The 19973-nt window shown below is 45.4% G+C and overlaps 1 protein-coding gene across 1 annotated transcript in view; it reads right to left on the minus strand.

Moving 5' to 3' along the window:
• Positions 1–19973, minus strand: part of LOC139409793 (rho/rac guanine nucleotide exchange factor (GEF) 18b) — a 70621-nt gene that overhangs the window by 37478 nt on the left and 13170 nt on the right. The gene's annotated exons all lie outside the window — the stretch shown is intronic.

Below are 19973 nucleotides of genomic sequence, written 5' to 3' on the forward strand. Positions count from 1 at the left end.
GCACCGTACAGTAGAGCAGGAGCACATAGTACATTACAGTAGAGCACCGTACAGTAGAGCACCGTACAGTAGAGCACCGTACAGTAGAGCACCGTACAGTAGAGCACCGTACAGTAGAGCACCGTACAGTAGAGCACCGTACAGTAGAGCACCGTACAGTAGAGCAGGAGCACATAGTACATTACAGTAGAGCACCGTACAGTAGAGCACGGCACAGTAGAGCACGGCACAGTAGAGCACCGTACACTAGAGCACCGCACACTAGACCAGGAGCACATAGTACATTACAGTAGAGCACCGTACAGTAGAGCACGGCACAGTAGAGCACGGCACAGTAGAGCACGGCACAGTAGAGCACCGCACACTAGACCAGGAGCACATAGTACATTACAGTAGAGCACCGTACAGTAGAGCACCGTACAGTAGAGCACCGTACAGCACACTAGAACACGGCACTCTAGAGAACGGCACACTAGTGCACGGCACACTAGAGCACGGCACACTAGAGCACAGAACACTAGAGCACGGAACACTAGAGCACGGAACACTAGAGCACGGAACACTAGAGCACCGTACAGTAAAGCACGGAACACTAGAGCACAGTATAGTACATTACAGTCCCAGCCTCTGAAAAACATCCCCACAGCATGATGCTGCCACCACCACGCTTCACCGTAGGGATAGTATTGGCCAGGTGATGAGCAGTGCCTGGTTTCCTCCAGAAGTGTGACGCTTGGCAATCAGGACCAAGTATTCAATCTTAGTTTCATTAGACCTGAGAATCTTGTTTCTCATGGACTGAGTCCAAAAACCTGTTATTGCTTTGTCATTATGGGGTATTTATTGTGTGTAGATTGATGAGGAAAAATGTGTTAATGAATTTGCGAATAAGTAACTTAAAATGTGGAAACAGGAGAGGGCAGTCTACAGCGCTGGGTGGGATAGGCTGAGAGTAGCAGAGGGGTGGGATAGGCTGAGAGTAGCGGAGGGGTGGGATAGGCTGAGAGGAGGGGTGGGATAGGCTGAGAGTAGCAGAGGGGTGGGATAGGCTGAGAGTATGAGAGTAGCAGAGGGGTGGGATAGGCTGAGAGTAGCTGAGGGGTGGGATAGGCTGAGAGTAGCTGAGGGGTGGGATAGGCTGAGAGTAGCAGAGGGGTGGGATAGGCTGAAAGTAGCAGAGGGGTGGGATAGGCTGAGAGTATGAGAGTAGCAGAGGGGTGGGATAGGCTGAGAGTAGCTGAGGGGTGGGATAGGCTGAGAGTAGCTGAGGGGTGGGATAGGCTGAGAGTAGCAGAGGGGTGGGATAGGCTGAAAGTAGCAGAGGGGTGGGATAGGCTGAGAGTAGCAGAGGGGTGGGATAGGCTGAGAGTAGCAGAGGGGTGGGATTAAAAGCTCACGATGTGCGATAGATATGTCTGAGTACCATTTAATGTGTATATCAAATTGTATTTCTGCCATGTAATACTGTGTTTAAATAAATAAAAATGTTAGTTTAACTACACCTCCAAACAGAAAAAAGGAAGCAGGTCCTCTGTAATGTCAGCTGTGGTGGGGATAAATGTGTGATGTCAGCTGTGGTGGGGATAAATGTGTGATGTCAGCTGTGGTGGGGATAAATGTGTGATGTCAGCTGTGGTGGGGATAAATGTGTGATGTCAGCTGTGGTGGGGATAAATGTGTGATGTCAGCTGTGGTGGGGATAAATGTGTGATGTCAGCTGTGGCGGGGATACAGTTGAAGTCGGAAGTTTACATACACTTAGATTGGAGTCATTAAAACTTGTTTTTCAAACACTCCACAATTTTCCTGTTAACAAACTGTAGTTTTGGCAAGTCGGTTAGGACATCTACTTTGTGCATGACACAGGTCCTTTTTCCAACAATTGTTTAAAGACAGATTATTTCACTTATAATTCACTATATCACAATTCCAGTGGGTCAGAAGTTGACTGTGCCTTAAACTAGAGGTCGACTGATTATGATTTTTCAACACCGATACCGATTATTGGAGGACAAAAAAAAGCCGATACCGATTATTTTAACTTAATATAATACATCAATAAAATCAATTTAGCCTCAAATAAATAATGAAACATGTTGTGAATAATCAAACAATTTGGTTTAAATAATGCAAAAACAAAGTGTTGGAGAAGAAAGTAAAAGTGCAATATGTGCCATGTAAGAAAGCTAACGTGTATAGTTATTATAGGAATTATAGGACTATTTCCCTCTATACCATTTGTATTTCATTAACCTTTGACTATTGGATGTTCTTATAGGCACTTTCGTATTGCCAGTGTAACAGTATAGCTTCCGTCCCTATCCTCGCTCCTACCTGGCCTCGAACCAGGAACACATTGACAACAGCCACCCTCGAAGCAGCATTACCCATCGCTCCACAAAATCCGCGGCCCTTGCAGAGCAAGGGGAATAACTACTCCAAGTGTCAGAGAGAGTGACGGTTGAAACGGTATTAGCGCACACCCCGCTAACTAGCTAGCCATTTCACATTGGTTACACTAGCCTAATCTCGGGAGTTGATAGGTTTGAAGTCATAAACAGCGCAATGCTTGAAGCATTGTGAAGAGCTGCTGTCAAACGCATGAAAGTGCTGTTTGAATGAATGCTTACGAGCCTGCTGGTGCCTACCACCGCTCAGTCAGACTGCTCTATCAAATCATAGACTTAGTTATAACATAATAACACACAGAAATACGAGCCTTAGGTCATTAATATGGTCGAATCCGGAAACTATCATCTCAATGAAATACGGAACCATTCCGTATTTTATCTAATGGGTGGCATCCATAAGTCTAAATATTCCTGTTACATTGCACAACCTTCAATGTTATGTCATAATTACGTACAATTCTGGTAAATTAGGCGGCCCAAACTGTTGCATATACACTGACTCTGCGCGCAAAATGGCTTAAGTATAACAAAGTCAAGGTATTGGAGTGGCCATCACAAAGCCCTGACCTCAATCCTATAGGAAATGTGAAGGGAAGAACCAAAAAAGAGTGTACGAGCAAGGAGGCCTACAAATCTGACTCAGTTACACCAGCTCTGTCAGGAGGAATGGGCCAAAATTCACCCATCTTATTGTGGGAAGCTTGTGGAAGGCTACCCGAAACGTTTGACCCAAGTTAAACAATTTAAAAGGCAATGCTACCAAATACTAATTGAGCGTATGTAAACTTCTGACCCACTGGGAATGTGATGAAAGAAATAAAAGCGGAAAGAAATAATTCTCTACTATTATTCTGACATTTCACATTCTTAAAATAATGTGGTGATCCTAAATTACCAAAGACAGGGAATTTTTACAAGGATTAAATGTCAGGAATTGTGAAAAACTGAGTTTAAATGTATTTGGCTAAGGTGTATGTAAACTTCCGACTTCAACTGTAAATGTGTAATGTCAGTTGTGGTGGGGATAAATGTATTATGTCAGGGTCAGGGTTCAGCTCGGGTCAGAGTTGACCCATCAGGGATTAGCTCGGTCTGTGTTTGGCAATAGCTGAGTGAGTACCAGGGTACTCAGCAGCTGAAAAGGCCTGCCAGACAGGGTTAGCAAGAATGATTCAGTAATGGTGTGGTGAGGGGCCGATAGTGAGCCAACACTGAACAGCCAGCCAGTCAGTCAGCCAGCCAGCGCACCAAGTCTGGAACCAACAGGACCCTGAACAGATTCTACCCCCAAGCCACAAGACTGCTAGACAAGACTGCTAGACAAGACTGCTAAACAAGACTGCTAAATAGCTAATCAAATGGCTACCCGGACTACCTGTATTGACCCTTTATTCTCCAACTCTCTTGCACTGCACACACACCACACACACTGACACCCCAACCCACACACACACACACACACCACACCACACCCACACACTGACACCCCAACCCACACATACACACCACACCCACTGACACCCGAACCCACACCACACACACCCCAACCCCCACACACACACACAGACACCCCAACCCACACACACACAGACAGACACCCCAACCCACACACACACAGACAGACACCCCAACCCACACACACAGACACCCCAACCCACACACACACCACACCACACCCACTGACACCCCAACCCACACATACTGACACCCGAACCCACACCACACACACTGACACCCCAACCCACACACACTGACACCCCAAACCACACACACACACACAGACACCCCAAACCACACACACAGACACCACACCACACACACTGACACCCCAACCCGCACACACCCCAACCCACACACACCACAACCCACACACACCCCAACCCACACACACAGACACCCCAACCCACACACACACACTGACACCCCAAACCACACAAACCACACAGACACCCCAAACCACACAGACACCCCAAACCACACCCACTGACACCCTAACCCACACACACTGACACCCACTCATGTTATTACCTCGTACCCCTGCACATCGACTGGGTACTGCTACTCCCCATATATAGCCATGTTATTACCTCGTACCCCTGCACATCGACTAGGTACTGCTACTTCCTGTATATAGCCATGTTATTACCTCGTACCCCTGCACATCGACTGGGTACTGCTACTCCCTGTATATAGCCATGTTATTACCTCGTACTGCTACTCCCTGTATATAGCCATGTTATTACCTCGTACCCCTGCACATCGACTGGGTACTGCTACTCCCCGTATATAGCCATGTTATTACCTCGTACCCCTGCACATCGACTGGGTACTGCTACTCCCTGTATATAGCCATGTTATTACCTCGTACCCCTGCACATCGACTGGGTACTGCTACTCCCTGTATATAGCCATGTTATTACCTCGTACCCCTGCACATCGACTGGGTACTGCTACTCCCTGTATATAGCCATGTTATTACCTCGTACCCCTGCACATTGACTGGGTACTGTTACTCCCCATATATAGCCATGTTATTACCTCGTACCCCTGCACATCGACTAGGTACTGCTACTTCCTGTATATAGCCATGTTATTACCTCGTACCCCTGCACATCGACTGGGTACTGCTACTCCCTGTATATAGCCATGTTATTACCTCGTACTGCTACTCCCTGTATATAGCCATGTTATTACCTCGTACCCCTGCACATCGACTGGGTACTGCTACTCCCCGTATATAGCCATGTTATTACCTCGTACCCCTGCACATCGACTGGGTACTGCTACTCCCTGTATATAGCCATGTTATTACCTCGTACCCCTGCACATCGACTGGGTACTGCTACTCCCTGTATATAGCCATGTTATTACCTCGTACCCCAGCACATCGACTGGGTACTGCTACTCCCTGTATATAGCCATGTTATTACCTCGTACTGCTACTCCCTGTATATAGCCATGTTATTACCTCGTACCCCTGCACATCGACTAGGTACTACTACTCCCTGTATATAGCCATGTTATTACCTCGTACCCCTGCACATCGACTGGGTACTGCTACTCCCCGTATATAGCCATGTTATTACCTCGTACCCCTGCACATCGACTGGGTACTGCTACTCCCTGTATATAGCCATGTTATTACCTCGTACCCCTGCACATCGACTGGGTACTGCTACTCCCCGTATATAGCCATGTTATTACCTCGTACCCCTGCACATCGACTCAGTACTGCTACTCCCTGTATATAGCCATGTTATTACCTCGTACCCCTGCACATCGACTGGGTACTGCTACTCCCTGTATATAGCCATGTTATTACCTCGTACTGCTACTCCCTGTATATAGCCATGTTATTACCTCGTACCCCTGCACATCGACTGGGTACTGCTACTCCCCGTATATAGCCATGTTATTACCTCGTACCCCTGCACATCGACTGGGTACTGCTACTCCCTGTATATAGCCATGTTATTACCTCGTACCCCTGCACATCGACTGGGTACTGCTACTCCCTGTATATAGCCATGTTATTACCTCGTACCCCTGCACATCGACTGGGTACTGCTACTCCCTGTATATAGCCATGTTATTACCTCGTACCCCTGCACATCGACTGGGTACTGCTACTCCCTGTATATAGCCATGTTATTACCTCGTACCCCTGCACATCGACTGGGTACTGCTACTCCCCATATATAGCCATGTTATTACCTCGTACCCCTGCACATCGACTAGGTACTGCTACTTCCTGTATATAGCCATGTTATTACCTCGTACCCCTGCACATCGACTGGGTACTGCTACTCCCTGTATATAGCCATGTTATTACCTCGTACTGCTACTCCCTGTATATAGCCATGTTATTACCTCGTACCCCTGCACATCGACTGGGTACTGCTACTCCCCGTATATAGCCATGTTATTACCTCGTACCCCTGCACATCGACTGGGTACTGCTACTCCCTGTATATAGCCATGTTATTACCTCGTACCCCTGCACATCGACTGGGTACTGCTACTCCCTGTATATAGCCATGTTATTACCTCGTACCCCAGCACATCGACTGGGTACTGCTACTCCCTGTATATAGCCATGTTATTACCTCGTACTGCTACTCCCTGTATATAGCCATGTTATTACCTCGTACCCCTGCACATCGACTAGGTACTACTACTCCCTGTATATAGCCATGTTATTACCTCGTACCCCTGCACATCGACTGGGTACTGCTACTCCCCGTATATAGCCATGTTATTACCTCGTACCCCTGCACATCGACTGGGTACTGCCACTCCCTGTATATAGCCATGTTATTACCTCGTACCCCTGCACATCGACTGGGTACTGCTACTCCCCGTATATAGCCATGTTATTACCTCGTACCCCTGCACATCGACTCAGTACTGCTACTCCCCGTATATAGCCATGTTATTACCTCGTACCCCTGCACATCGACTGGGTACTGCCACTCCCTGTATATAGCCATGTTATTACCTCGTACCCCTGCACATCGACTGGGTACTGCTACTCCCCGTATATAGCCATGTTATTACCTCGTACCCCTGCACATCGACTGGGTTCTGCTACTCCCCGTATATAGCCATGTTATTACCTCGTACCTCTGCACATCGACTGGGTACTGCTACTCCCTGTATATAGCCATGTTATTACCTCGTACCCCTGCACATTGACTCAGTACTGCTACTCCCCGTATATAGCCATGTTATTACCTCGTACCCCTGCACATTGACTCAGTACTGCTACTCCCCGTATATAGCCATGTTATTTTACTCGTTAGTTATTCACTGTTTATTTATTCCTCGTGTCACTATGTATTCTTTTGTTTATCTTCAAAGCTGTTATATATAACTTTTTGGGCAACTCAATCAAATTCACATAGAAATGTGTGTTATAGATCTGTCATTTTGTACCCGCACCCCACCATACCCCTGTTTGCGCATTATGCCCTGAATATATTCTACCATGCCCAGAAACCTGCTCCTCTTATTCTCTGTCCCCAACGCCCTAGGCGACCAGTTTTGATAGCCTTCAGCCGCACCCTCATACTACTCCTTCTCTGTTCCGCGGGTGATGTGGAGGTAAACCCAGGCCCTGCATGTCCCCAGGCACCCTCATTTGTTGACTTCTGTGATCGAAAAAGCCTTGGTTTCATGCATGTCAACATCAGAAGCCTCCTCCCTAAGTTTGTCTTACTCACTGCTCTAGCACACTCTGCTAACCCTGATGTCCTTGCCGTGTCTGAATCCTGGCTCAGGATGGCCACCAAAAATTCTGAGATTTCCATACCCAACTATAACATCTTCCGTCAAGATAGAACTGCCAAAGGGGGAGGAGTTGCAGTCTACTGCAGAGATAGCCTGCAAAGTAATGTCATACTTTCCAGGTCCATACCCAAACAGTTCGAACTACTAATTTTGAAAATTACTCTCTCCAGAAATAAGTCTCTCACTGTTGCCGCCTGCTACCGACCCCCCTCAGCTCCCAGCTGTGCCCTGGACACCATTTGTGAATTGATCGCCCCCCATCTAGCTTCAGAGTTTGTTCTGTTAGGTGACCTAAACTGGGATATGCTTAACACCCCGGCAGTCCTACAATCTAAGCTAGATGCCCTCAATCTCACTCAAATCATCAAGGAACCCACCAGGTACAACCCTAACTCTGTAAACAAGGGCACCCTCATAGACGTCATCCTGACCAACTGGCCCTCCAAATACACCTCCGCTGTCTTCAACCAGGATCTCAGCGATCACTGCCTCATTGCCTGTATCCGCTACGGAGCCGCAGTCAAACGACCACCCCTCATCACTGTCAAACGCTCCCTAAAACACTTCTGTGAGCAGGCCTTTCTAATCGACCTGGCCCGGGTATCCTGGAAGGACATTGACCTCATCCCGTCAGTTGAGGATGCCTGGTCTTTCTTTAAAAGTAACTTCCTCACCATTTTAGATAAGCATGCTCCGTTAAAAAAATGCAGAACTAAGAACAGATATAGCCCCTGGTTCACTCCAGACCTGACTGCCCTCGACCAGCACAAAAACATCCTGTGGCGGACTGCACTAACATCGAATAGTCCCCGCGATATGCAACTGTTCAGGGAAGTCAGGAACCAATACACACAGTCAGTCAGGAAAGCTAAAGCCAACTTCTTCAGGCAGAAGTTTGCATCCTGTAGCTCCAACTCCAAAAAGTTCTGGGACACTGTGAAGTCCATGGAGAACAAGAGCACCTCCTCCCAGCTGCCCACTGCACTGAGGCTAGGTAACACGGTCACCACCGATAAATCCATGATTATCGAAAACTTCAACAAGCATTTCTCAACGGCTGGCCATGCCTTCCGCCTGGCTACTCCAACCTCGGCCAACCGCCCCCCCCCCCCCCCCCCCGCAGCTACTCGCCCAAGCCTCTCCAGGTTCTCCTTTACCCAAATCCAGATAGCAGATGTTCTGAAAGAGCTGCAAAACCTGGACCCGTACAAATCAGCTGGGCTTGACAATCTGGACCCTCTATTCCTGAAACTATCCGCCGCCATTGTCGCAACCCCTATTACCAGCCTGTTCAACCTCTCTTTCATATCGTCTGAGATCCCCAAGGATTGGAAAGCTGCCGCAGTCATCCCCCTCTTCAAAGGGGGCGACACCCTGGACCCAAACTGTTACAGACCTATATCCATCCTGCCCTGCCTATCTAAGGTCTTCGAAAGCCAAGTCAACAAACAGGTCACTGACCATCTTGAATCCCACCGTACCTTCTCCGCTGTGCAATCTGGCTTCCGAGCCGGTCACGGGTGTACCTCAGCCACGCTCAAGGTACTAAACGATATCATAACCGCCATCGATAAAAGACAGTACTGTGCAGCCGTCTTCATAGACCTTGCCAAGGCTTTCGACTCTGTCAATCACCGTATTCTTATCGGCAGACTCAGTAGCCTCGGTTTTTCGGATGACTGCCTTGCCTGGTTCACCAATTACCTTGCAGACAGAGTTCAGTGTGTCAAATCGGAGGGCATGCTGTCCGGTCCTCTGGCAGTCTCTATGGGGGTGCCACAGGGTTCAATTCTCGGGCCGACTCTTTTCTTTGTATATATCAATGATGTTTCTCATGCTGCGGGCGATTCCCTGATCCACCTCTACGCAGACGACACCATTCTATATACTTCCGGCCCGTCCTTGGACACTGTGCTATCTAACCTCCAAACGAGCTTCAATGCCATACAGCACTCCTTCCGTGGCCTCCAACTGCTCTTAAACGCTAGTAAAACCAAATGCATGCTTTTCAACCGTTCGCTGCCTGCACCCGCACGCCTGACCAGCATCACCACCCTGGATGGTTCCGACCTTGAATATGTGGACATCTATAAGTACCTAGGTGTCTGGCTAGACTCTAAACTCTCCTTCCAGACCCATATCAAACATCTCCAATCGAAAATCAAATCAAGAGTCGGCTTTCTATTCCGCAACAAAGCCTCCTTCACTCACGCCGCCAAACTTACCCTAGTAAAACTGACTATCCTACCGATCCTCGACTTCGGCGATGTCATCTACAAAATTGCTTCCAACACTCTACTCAGCAAACTGGATGCAGTTTATCACAGTGCCATCCGTTTTGTCACTAAAGCACCTTATACCACCCACCACTGCGACTTGTATGCTCTAGTCGGCTGGCCCTCGCTACATATTCGTCGCCAGACCCACTGGCTCCAGGTCATCTACAAGTCCATGCTAGGTAAAGCTCCGCCTTATCTCAGTTCACTGGTTACGATGGCAACACCCATCCGTAGCACGCGCTCCAGCAGGTGTATCTCACTGATCATCCCTAAAGCCAACACCTCATTTGGCCGCCTTTCGTTCCAGTTCTCTGCTGCCTGTGACTGGAACGAATTGCAAAAATCGCTTAAGTTGGAGACTTTTATCTCCCTCACCAACTTCAAACATCTGCTATCTGAGCAGCTAACCGATCGCTGCAGCTGTACATAGTCTATTGGTAAATAGCCCACCCATTTTCACCTACCTCATCCCCATACTGTTTTTATTTATTTATTTTTCTGCTCTTTTGCACACCAATATCTCTACCTGTACATAACCATCTGATCATTTATCACTCCAGTGTTAATCTGCATAATTGTAATTATTTGCCTACCTTCTCATGCCTTTTGCACACAATGTATATATAGACTCCCCTTTTTTCTACTGTGTTATTGACTTGTTAATTGTTTACTCCATGTGTAACTCTGTGTTGTCTGTTCACACTGCTATGCCTTATCTTGGCCAGGTCGCAGTTGCAAATGAGAACTTGTTCTCAACTAGCCTACCTGGTTAAATAAAGGTGAAATAAATAAAAAAATAAAAATAAATTGTTCATTGAACGGCAGTCAAAGAAGGGGTAGATCTCTCCTGTGCGTGTTATTTCTATGCTTCCTGTTCTTAAAGTTTCATTTTTGCATCTTTTACTTTTGGTTTTGTACACGAGCTTCCAACAACTGGTTATGGAAAATATATTTCACAGCTGGTACAATGATAATTGCTTGTTTTGTGACAAATTGAAATTAGGCAAACTATTTGAATTTTAGCAACCAGGAATTGGCGGATCAATTTCGGCATAGTGCATCTAACTCTGCATTGTTGGAAAAGGACCCGTAAGTAAGCATTTCACTGTTAGTCTACACTTGAAATGTACAAAGCGAGAGACAAATAACATTGTATTTTGTTTGATTCAGCCAGTCAGTCACCACACCCTCCCTTGCACCTGTTGGCTGGCCCAGCAGTGAACACAGGATAGCAACTGAGGGTGCAGCCAAGTGCATAGTGCTGCATACTTGACCGACAGTGCGAGCGATGTGTTTTGAGGACGGTTTGATTATAAAAAAAATCTATTTTTTTTTTGGGGGGGGGGGGGGGGGGGTTAAATGCACAATGCATTGTGGGTTGGATTCCAAAACACATAAAACAATTAATAAAAGCCCCATGTTGGTAGTGACTGCCCATTACTGCTTATCACTTATTAACCATAATTTATTCATAGTACTTTATTTTCAAATATTTTAGTTGTGCATATTATATTTGTTTTATGACTATTTCATTCTAAGTCATCTGTTCTCTAGAAAGCTGCTGCCTGACAAAAATCCCTATTTTAGTAGTTATTCAAAGTAAATAAGGCATACTTTTATGACTGCTGAATACCAACTAGGCCATCAATGACTTAGATGATGTATTTTCAGGTAGAGATGCCTCGCGAAGCAACTGCTCTGTATCCCTCTATCATGCGTTCTTCTCTCTTACATAGTAGGTGTAAAAGAAACAAACAGACAAGTAGGCGCGCAATGGTTTATGGTCATTGTAGTTAAATACCACGTTTTCTGCTCTAAACTATGTAGAATATTGGCCTGTTGGAAACTACAACATCGCATAGTTCGGGCTTGATCGGATTTCTCGCTACAGAAACTGTGCAATATGCGCATTGAGCTCACAGAAAAAGAAAAAAAAATGAAATGGAATTCAAATAATTGAACGTACATTGGTCAATTAGTTGTTTAAAAAAAACAAAAAACAACCAAAAGGTCAATTAATCACTCAGCACTAATGACCAACTGACTTAATGGTGTGTACAGAAACACAGCCCTCTCGAGACAGGAGCCACCACTACGGCTGAAACGGTCATTGTATAATTGTGTAAATTGACAATTATTCATGAAGACAGTCATTAAAAATAAAATTAGCATCATTAAAATAATATAACTGTCATTAACCGCTTTAATACATATATATATTTTTTTTATTTATTTAAGTTTTACATATTTAAGTCAACAAACTTTACCCAAAAGCACCAAAGTTAAAGCCTGGTTCACGTCAAACAGACAATATAAGGAGACCAAACTACCCAGTTTCAGAAGAAGGTTGTGTTATTGAACGAACAGCTGACTGAAGACAGCTTGGTATTCAGACAAAGGTGAGGTTGAGTCTGTTTCCGCGGTAACATGGACTCTTTGTTTTTCGGCGAGGTGTTGTAGCAAAGGAGTATCGTAAAATACATGCCCCCAATGTCTTACCAAAACAGGCCACGCTGGCAAACCAACACAGGAGACGGAGGGAAAAAAATATTGCTGTTTTTTAACCAAATGTTTGCTATTCAAACAATTATAAAACAGTGACCGTGGTCACTTGGTTGACATTCTAAATTCCATGACCCACCGCAACGAGAGAGGTGGAAGCAACAGGCAGCAAGCTAGCAGACACTCCTCAATATAAGCCTGCCCTGAAGAATGCAAGGCCTTGTGTTATCTTTATTAAGGGAGAAACCGCCACACAGATTGCGATAGTGAAGGGATTTCTTATGAAAGTTACTTAGTTTTCCCTGGAAGAGGATCCTTACTAGTAGTAATACATAATGTTTAATAAGCACAAGGCCTATACATATTTGTCAGTTTGGTATTTACTGTTAGTTTTATTTGTAGCACAGGAGTCAATTGAACTTTCTGGCATGAAGATAGATAGGGGAGGGGCTAGGGATGGGAAGCCAAGCTTCTCACCTGATAGTACAGCCTCACCCAAATGTAACCAATTAACACCATCAAGTGTGTGTGTGTGTGTGTGTATATATATATAATATATTCACACTGATATCTTAAACAATCTACCCACAGCAGCACTCCAATTTTCTAACATACGTCAGGTCCTGCAGTCGTCGTACAGACGGCTGTTGGAATGATTTGACTCATAAATGTTACAAAATGACACATCTAATACCGACTGAGAGAAACCACTTCCGGTGTGCTACGTCGTCTACTTCTGCTGCGCTGCTGACAACGGTCTGTGCACCTGACCTAGGTCTAGGCTAATTCACAGTTCTCCCAGGACAGAAGCCTCAGCACTAAAGATCACATATGACATCGTTAGCCAAACAAGTTTCAAAAAAGTTTTTGTTTCTTAGCCTAATATTGCCCCAATGCATCAAAACAAGTTCATATTCCACAACACAGAAAAATGTTCTTTCCATAATATATTGTCCATCTGCAGCTTTCTAAAATATGCCAACCTACTGAATAGGAACTTGGTGAGAGGAAGCTGGTCTGCCCTGACTGAGTAGCATAGCCTGTTCAGTGCACCTGACTCATCCCTGGGTAGAGGCAGGGTAGGAGGGTGGGTAGAGGCAGGGTAGGAGGGTGGGTAGAGACAGGGTAGGAGGGTGGGTAGAGGCAGGGTAGGAGGGTGGTCAGTCAGGTGTGGAGAAGCAGTGTCCTAACAGGGGTAGACTCAGAGGCACTGGGGTGAGCTGTTACATATACACTGGCAGACCTGCCAAGCACAATTATTACCATGTGACCCCGACCCAGTGAGCTCAGAGAACTGAGAGAGGTTGGTGGGAAATGTGACCACCTAGTCCAGACCTGGGCTTATGTACTGCAGTGTTTGAAGAAATGGGACAAGGAACCATCCATGTTTCACTCCCAAATGAAGCATGCCAAATATTGATGATATACTTATGCTGTAGTGCATTCGTTTGAGATATAACGTTACTGATATACTTATGAAATAGTGCATTTGTTTGAGATTATATTTTGATCTAAGAAAGTTACAATGCAGTTTAGCAGTGATTTTCAGACGGATATTTTAAATAAAATTTTAAAAATTAACAGGCAAAAATATAAACAAACCATGAGGGACAAGCCTGCATATTGTAGGCAATGAAATTGTTAGGTAGGCTTACTTGGTAGTAGTTTGAGAGTAAACAATAAGCAATATAGTGCATTATTGAAACATAAGTATATGTAGCTACTGTTAAACTCTATTGAAAAATGGCTTGCTATATTTGCTAAAAGCTAAACAAAACTATGAGATAATTAGCGCTCACTTGCTGTAGATAGCTAGATGATTGACTTTCTAGTAAAAACATATACTGGATAACGTTAGTAGTAAACTTGGCTCGATCACCTGTTGCAAGAGGATCTCAAATCACAAATCTTAAAGATAGCTAGCTAAAATAGTTATACGTTGTAAAGGAACAGTAGCAAATTATAGCTAATTGGTGTTCAATCTAACGTTAGCTGGCTAAGTTAGCTTGTTTATGTTCTATAGGACTGTAGCTAACTAGCTTAGTTGGCATACTTAGCTCGCTAAGTTAGCTACTGTAATTAGCTCTTAACTTGGATATCAAGCTACCTAGCTAAGCCAACGTATTTAAATACAGTATTGAAATACGGTACGCATTTCAGGTCTGCAGGTAGCTAGCTACTAAAACATCTCTACGTGTATTTTGTTTCTGAACTCTGTACCTTTTTCAGTTAGTTAGCTAGCTGGCCTATAGATGCCTAATTTACCGGTCAACTACCTTAGCATACTGGTTAGCTAACTACTGTAGCATCTAAGTAGATCTCTGCAACAAGTGAGAGAGAGAAAAGAAAAACGGCGCATCCACCTGTTTTGTTCGAGAGCTTACCGTGAAAGAAAAAAACACAAGTCTGTGATCTAATTCAAAAGAAATCGGTATGTCGTGTAAAATCAGTACATTCCCACTGTTTTCTCCGTCCAGCTCGGCTTCCCCACACTCTCCAACAAGCAAGAATTATGGGAACAATCCCTGGTTTACAAACGACGCATTCCACAGGCTGATTCTAGGCTGATTATCCTAGGCTTGGGTTCAGAATTAAAGGGACACTCACTTCTTTTCTCACGCCAATAAGTAGGCCATTAATGATGGTTGTTTATTTTTCCTGCATTTGTTAAACATTTGGAGGAGGTTGGAGTTGAATTCATTTGGCTTGTAGTGTTTTAGAAGATTCCAACTAAAAACATATATGTAATATCTTTACTCAAATGCAAGTCATTACACAGTATGTCTTTCTGTCCTGTGTTTATGTGTGTGTGTGTGTGTGTGTGTGTGTGTATGCCTGGCTGCCTGCTTGCATGTGTGTGAGTGTGTTTTGCACTACCGCCTGCTGCCTGTCTGTCACTGGTTAGTGTTGAATCATAAGGCAGCCCAGTCCTAAGCATCCTGATTATTTGGTGCCTTGTGAGATATATCAGTATGATTTGTTTCATGCTTAATAAGCCAACTAAAGTAAACAGTCATTCATAATATTCCCCAGCAGTCTTGTCCTGCTGTCCGATTTATGCCTGTTTTTAGGTGATCGCGGGCTTTGTCGCTCTACTCAGGTCTGTAAACACTTCAAGCCCTTTCAGAGTTTAATTTAGGATAATGTACTACAGTAGACTATATACTGTAGCTATATATTATGTCTCCTAGACCTAGACAATGAACTGAACGAAAGAGACCAGGCAGTAGTTTCCTCATTCCAGAGTGAAAATATAGTATAATATGAAATTGGACACTGAGACTACAAGTTCCCCATGCAGTTTAACAATGAAAAACCCATGAGTGAGAGAGTTTGATAGTGTTTGCCCATGTGTTTACAGTCACACTGTTTTCCAGAGGATTCCCCTCCCAACTAATCACTGCAGACCATGTGTGCGAAGAGAAGGGTCTGTGAATTCCATTAACACGAGATGTGACATTAACGTATACAAAAAAAAGACAGACCCAAATGTCGTTCTATCCAGTAGCTGGGCACTAGATACTATAAGTGATGTGTGTGGCTTGAGGACCTACCTACAGTTTTAAACAATGGCGTTTGAACTTGAGCTAATAATTCTGTGGTAAGAGGGAAGGGGACACACACAGTGTGTGTGTGGTAAGAGGGAAGGGGACACACAGTGTGTGTGTGGTAAGAGGGAAGGGGACACACACAGTGTGTGTGTGGTAAGAGGGAAGGGGACACACACAGTGTGTGTGTGTGGTAAGAGGGAAGGGGGACGGACACACAGTGTGTGTGTGGTAAGAGGGAAGGGGGACACACAGTGTGTGTGTGGTAAGAGGGAAGGGGACACACACAGTGTGTGTGTGGTAAGAGGGAAGGGGACACACACAGTGTGTGTGTGGTAAGAGGGAAGGGGACACACACAGTGTGTGTGTGGTAAGAGGGAAGGGGACACACACAGTGTGTGTGTGGTAAGAGGGAAGGGGACACACAGTGTGTGTGTGGTAAGAGGGAAGGGGACACACAGTGTGTGTGTGGTAAGAGGGAAGGGGACACACACAGTGTGTGTGTGGTAAGAGGGAAGGGGACACACACAGTGTGTGTGTGGTAAGAGGGAAGGGGACACACAGTGTGTGTGTGTGGTAAGAGGGAAGGGGACACACACAGTGTGTGTGTGGTAAGAGGGAAGGGGACACACAGTGTGTGTGTGGTAAGAGGGAAGGGGGACGGACACACAGTGTGTGTGTGGTAAGAGGGAAGGGGGACACACAGTGTGTGTGTGGTAAGAGGGAAGGGGGACACACAGTGTGTGTGTGGTAAGAGGGAAGGGGGACACACAGTGTGTGTGTGTGGTAAGAGGGAAGGGGGACACACAGTGTGTGTGTGTGGTAAGAGGGAAGGGGACACACACAGTGTGTGTGTGGTAAGAGGGAAGGGGACACACACAGTGTGTGTGTGTGGTAAGAGGGAAGGGGACACACACAGTGTGTGTGTGGTAAGAGGGAAGGGGACACACACAGTGTGTGTGTGTGGTAAGAGGGAAGGACACACACACAGTGTGTGTGTGTGGTAAGAGGGAAGGACACACACACAGTGTGTGTGTGTGGTAAGAGGGAAGGACACACACACAGTGTGTGTGTGGTAAGAGGGAAGGGGACACACACAGTGTGTGTGTGTGGTAAGAGGGAAGGACACACACACAGTGTGTGTGTGGTAAGAGGGAAGGGGGACGGACACACACAGTGTGTGTGTGGTAAGAGGGAAGGGGGACACACAGTGTGTGTGTGTGGTAAGAGGGAAGGGGACACACACAGTGTGTGTGTGGTAAGAGGGAAGGGGACACACAGTGTGTGTGTGGTAAGAGGGAAGGGGACACACACAGTGTGAGTGTGTTAAGAGGGACGGGGACACACACAGTGTGTGTGTGGTAAGAGGGAAGGGGACACACACAGTGTGTGTGTGGTAAGAGGGAAGGGGACACACACAGTGTGTGTGTGGTAAGAGGGAAGGGGACACACACACAGTGTGTGTGTGTGGTAAGAGGGAAGGACACACACACAGTGTGTGTGTGTGGTAAGAGGGAAGGGGACACACACAGTGTGTGTGTGGTAAGAGGGAAGGGGACACACACAGTGTGTGTGTGGTAAGAGGGAAGGGGACACACACAGTGTGTGTGTGGTAAGAGGGAAGGGGACACACACAGTGTGTGTGTGGTAAGAGGGAAGGGGACACACACAGTGTGTGTGTGGTAAGAGGGAAGGGGACACACACAGTGTGTGTGTGGTAAGAGGGAAGGGGACACACACAGTGTGTGTGTGGTAAGAGGGAAGGGGACACACACAGTGTGTGTGTGTGGTAAGAGGGAAGGGGACACACACAGTGTGTGTGTGGTAAGAGGGAAGGGGACACACACAGTGTGTGTGTGGTAAGAGGGAAGGGGACACACAGTGTGTGTGTGGTAAGAGGGAAGGGGACACACACAGTGTGTGTGTGGTAAGAGGGAAGGGGACACACAGTGTGTGTGTGGTAAGAGGGAAGGGGACACACACAGTGTGTGTGTGGTAAGAGGGAAGGGGACACACAGTGTGTGTGTGGTAAGAGGGAAGGGGACACACACAGTGTGTGTGTGGTAAGAGGTTAACACGTTTTGTCTCAACTCCTTCAATATCATAATAACAAAAGGTACAAAGCAAATGGCAACAAAGCAGCACGTAAACAAACATCCTCTGTAAACAAACATCCTCTGTAAACAAACATCCTCCCTTATTTGCAGCCAGGGGAGTTCTACTTCAACCGCAGCTCAATTACATTCGTAAAAACAGAGAGAGAGTATATTTTGGTTTAAAGATTAAAATCAGTGACTGACATACCTTTCCCTGTGGGTTCTGTCCTTGTTATTCCAAGAGGTTAGGATTTTGTCTCAGGCCATTACTTGGGCCACCCAAACGTAAAGAGCATGCGGTTGGGTGAAATAGTGAGAATAAGTGTCTGTGGGTGACACAGTATTCCACTGGGTCCCAGGGCAAGTCATTCAATAAGAAGCCCCTGTGCTCTGTTTGGTGTTAATATTTCAGTCATCCTTTTCCCTTAACGGCTATACTGTTGTATCCGTATGTCCACGTCAACGTCCAAAGAAAAGGCTGTTATGTGGGAGTGATTTAAAAACAACATTTAAAACCACCTCCCTCATACACTGGTATTAGACCATTGTTCTACTCCTCTCCTGTCTGCGTGTGTTTAGTGTTGCGTTGCCCTATCATCTGCTGACACTGCCTCACCCCACAACAAAGACAGGGCTACTTCATCATCAGGCTACATAATGGAGTGATTTCAGTGCCAACATAAATTGTATTTGAATTTAATATTACAATATTAAGTCAATGTAGTTTCAAATCATGAAATATACCACATCTTTTTAATTATGGAATTCAAAATACAGTTTCTATTGGCGCTGAAATCACTCCCTGTGTTAATACATCTTATCGTCTGGACTGCTACCGCACAGGGGTGAGGAAAGAGTGTCAGAGGGAGAAGCCCCATTGGTGGTGAAACATTTTGTACTTCTATTGTAGCTGTAAGCATTATCTGGTGGCAGAAATGTATCTTACTGGCGGTACAGAACATTCCAGGCATTTACTCAGAAAGTACATGGAGAAATAGCAATTACACAGTAATGGAGGTATGAATTACATGTTCATTTCTTTGGTAGTTACCAGTTCTGTAGAATTCTACAAAGTTAAGTGCCATAAAACTGCCATTGTTACCAGATACTTTCCTAGTGGGCCTAAATATCATGTTAACAGTTGAAACAGTCACTTAAAAAAGTATTGACTGCAATGTCTTGTTTTGCCTTCGCACCAGTTTGATGTTCTCAGTGTTTACGGCAAAACTTGGGAGGACAGGTACTGTAAAGACCAAACAGACAGAATGGCGTGCACATGACCTGACAGTTCAAGTAAATGTATTTGTTCTGGATTCACTCCAACTGTCCATGTAACCAGTTCAAGGTTCTGTGTGACAGAGATGGTCGTTACTATCTGACCAAGTTGCAAAGTCAGAAGCCCCGCCTAGTTCTACAATTCCTCTTTTTAAAATCGTATTTTAAACCTAACCCTAACCTTAACCACACTGCTAACCTTATGTCTTACCTACACCATAAATTGAGACCAAAAAGCATATTTTAGCTTTCATACATTTGTTTTGTTGATGTAGCCTATTTTGACTTTGCAGCTTGGCCATCTAGTGGGAACTGTGTCCTTCCTCCATTACACAAGCACATGCTATCAACAGGAAGTGAAACGAAACACTTGCATAGTTGTCTAAGAAAAGAGCAGAGGAGTGTGTTGATTATAAGTCATAAACAGAGAGTAGTAGGTTCCACTGGACACAAACTTTGGACGCATAAATAAAAAATACAAAAACGAGCCTCATTGAATTTGGGTAAAAAAAAGGAAGATAAGTCGATATAGAATGCGGAAACAACATTGATTGTTTCCAGTGGGGAAAGTGC

This window comes from Oncorhynchus clarkii, chromosome 5 (genome assembly GCF_045791955.1).
Source record: "Oncorhynchus clarkii lewisi isolate Uvic-CL-2024 chromosome 5, UVic_Ocla_1.0, whole genome shotgun sequence".
Classification (NCBI taxonomy): domain Eukaryota; kingdom Metazoa; phylum Chordata; class Actinopteri; order Salmoniformes; family Salmonidae; genus Oncorhynchus; species Oncorhynchus clarkii.